Below are 3,286 nucleotides of genomic sequence, written 5' to 3' on the forward strand. Positions count from 1 at the left end.
CCTGCTTTGAGGAGCTGCTGTGCTCCTCAAAGGCCCAGAGCGCCACGTGTCCTCTGGGGTCTGTGTGGTTGGCGCCGTGCATGGGACCGCTGTGAGTGACCCTCCCCTTGTGTCACAGAGCCACCGTACTCGTGTGCACATGTGCTCTGAGACCTGGATGCCCCTGGAAGGACAGACACCGAGGACCCGAGTGTGCCGGAGTCCCGCTCCCGCAGATCCTGCTGCTGGAAGAACCGTCAGGCGGGAACGGGACTGCAACTGGAATTCCCTCTGTCAACACACGTTCTAATCTAAGCTCGAGACTCCACTTCTAGACCAGCGCAGGCTTTTTCCCCCACATCTCCTTCTCTGCAGCAGGGGCTCCTGCCGGATCTGCAGAGCCCAGAGTCATGCACTCGGCGGACTCCATCTCCAGATGCCTGCCCCACACCCACGCTGCTGCCAGGAGGCCAGTGAACACAGATAGGGTGAACAGGTTGCAGCACGGTTCTGGGAGGGATGCCTGGCTGGCCCGTGTCTTGAAATCAGTCTCATTGAATGATCCGGAGAAGAGGCTGGCCTTCCAGCCTATTCTAAAGCTATTGATATGGATTGGATTCTTCCATTTCCCCTGAATTCTCTGATTAAAATGATAATTATGCAATAGCTATTTTCCATTTTAAAAGCTGAGTATGACTTCCCTATTTGGTGAAAGGCTGTCTGCCCGGAAAGAATGTTGCTATTTAGTGCTTTCTGAAAAAGCGTTATCTGTATTGAATGCACAGAATCCACTTGTTGCCACAATGCGCCCTCCTAAAAATTATCGCTTGGGCAGAGACGCACCTGGCTGGATCTGGCTCTGCTTCCACCTGGTCCCTGGGTCCCCTCTGAGGCCTGAGTCACCTGCTCTGTGCTGACTTCCGCCTCCTTTAGATGGAGGCCATAGCCATCATTGCACAGAAGTGAGCCTGCACGGAGTGGAGTGACTGTGTCCCGGGGGCGGGGGCCAGTGGCCCGGGCAGATCTGCACTGGCTGGCCGGACCTGCCTGGTTTGTCATCACTGTGAATAGGCTGGAAATGTAGAAAATATCCAGACACTACACCAACAGGAAAACGAAGCCTCCTCAGCCTCCCATCACATAGCCACCCATAGCGCCAGGACAGGCTCCACGTGTTTTTCCTGCTGCTTTACAATAGATACAGATAGATGTCAGGCCATTCCATTCGCAGCCATAGCTCACTCCTGGGTCTGGCTGTCAAAAACCTGCTCCACTGTGGAGAAATGGGGCAAAAATACAAGTTATACATAGTCATTTTCAAGCACACATTATATATATTCTGAAACATCAATAGGATTTCCACCCAGTTCAGGACACTTGCCTTAAATGTAATTCAGCCTGCAGCCTGGGTAGTGTCATTTTGTAAAAAGGATGATATGCTATAAATAACTGTCCCTCAGACCTAGAAGTGGGACGGCTCATGAATAACGCATGAGCTGTGCACGGCGGCACTGCCCTTTGAATCAGAGAACATGTGTTTCCCAATCTCAAGAGGAAGAAAGCCCTCTTCCAGCCCCCTTTTAAATTCTTGGCTTGGAATGAGCCCAGCTCCTTCTTGGAAAATCCAACCCCAAATCGACACTCACGTCCTCGTTATGTTTTCCTCTCCCTGCTTTGAAGAAAGGGTGACCCTGGGTTTGAGGGTCTGAGTGTCTCCTTTGCCGAGGCTCTGCACAGCTCTAGCCCCAATTCCGTCCACCTCCAGGCACCCGAATCCATGTCAACAATTGAAGAACACGCGAGTGATCCTGCTACCCCAGGAGTGTGCTGCAGCCGGGGCTGATGGGGAGCGAATCCCATAACCCTGTCTCCGCCGGACTTGCAGCTGCCACTCTCCAGCTTGGTCAGGTGACTCCTATGCAGGAGCCGGGTGACAGGCTTGGAGGGTGGCCATGCTGGGCCAGGACACCAGAACACCCTCAAGGCAGAGCTGCAGGTCCACCTCCCATTGCCAAAGACCTGCTGCTCTCCTGCTCCACCAGCCAAGGCCTGGAAGGGAAGGAAGGAAGAAACATGGCCCGAGTGCCCTGGTGGGATAATACCAGGACTGAGGAAGGGGATGGAGAACGGCCTCTGCCTCTGGAAGGGAAGGTGATGGGGCCAGGAAGGAAGAGATGGTCCCAGAGCCAGATTCGAACCTGCCAATGCCAGGGACCAGTAGATAATTGTTGAACAAATGAATGAATGAATGAATGAATGAGTTGATTGTTCTAAAACTTTTGATAGTCTTGGAATGGGGACAGTCCAAAGCTATAGAGTCTCGTGGTATCATTCATTCTTTCATCCAACAGGTGTGGAGGACCAGGCTCTGTGCCTCTTGTCTAGCAGTGGAAGGAGAGGAGTTACGAGTCACAAATGGGGCATCCCTGTACGATCTTCTCTGGCCCATTAAGGGATTCCCATTCACCACGTAAGCCGCAGGACTGGAGTATCGCGTTCCTTCTCATTCTCTGATTACTCACTCACCCACCGAGAATGGTGCCGAGCCCACCCCGTGCCTGCAGGATGTGGGGCCCACAGTGAAGGGATGGGGAAGTGAAGTCAGGGAAAGAGGAAGAAGACGGATCCGTTAGATACGGGATGTGGAGCGGGATTGTTTAGGAAACTGCAATCTTCCTGAAGACATATATTGTTTTTTGATGACTCCCTTCTTGGAGACAAGACAAATTAACTGAAGAAATTTCTTTTTCTCCTTCCCCAAATTTTTGTTGCTACTGTGCAGATATGGATTTAGATGATAAATATCATATATAAAGAGGCCACGAGACTTCTGCTCACTTCTTATCTGCCGTGTCCCTGGCCCTGTGCAAACAAAACCTCTGGTGTCTGCATCTACCTCAGAGCCTGCTGCTGCCGTCATTGAGAGATGGAGAAGCGGGGAGAGCGCCACTTAGAGATGGAGAAGCAGGGAGAGTGTTTGGGGAAGCAGGCAAACCCCAAAGACAACCCACAGACTCTATTCACAAAGGAGCTCGAGTGTGGGGAGGCCAGCAAGCCACCTCCCTGGCCACAAAATCTCAGTCATGAAGCTGAGGTCAACTACATTTTAATGCAATATGTTTTAAAACCAAAGTTAGTACAAAACCCATGACAAACAAAATATCACAATTTTAAAGACAGAATTGCTGATACTGATTATTTTTTCCTTTGTTTCCAGTATGGCTCAGAACAGCACCGGGCCATTGTGTCTAATTTAATTTCGAGATAAACTTGGCGTGATTTTCTTTTTTTTTTTTTTTTTTTTTTT

Source organism: Rhinopithecus bieti, unplaced genomic scaffold, assembly GCF_001698545.2.
Source record: "Rhinopithecus bieti isolate Rb0 unplaced genomic scaffold, ASM169854v2 scaffold_33140, whole genome shotgun sequence".
NCBI lineage: Eukaryota > Metazoa > Chordata > Mammalia > Primates > Cercopithecidae > Rhinopithecus > Rhinopithecus bieti.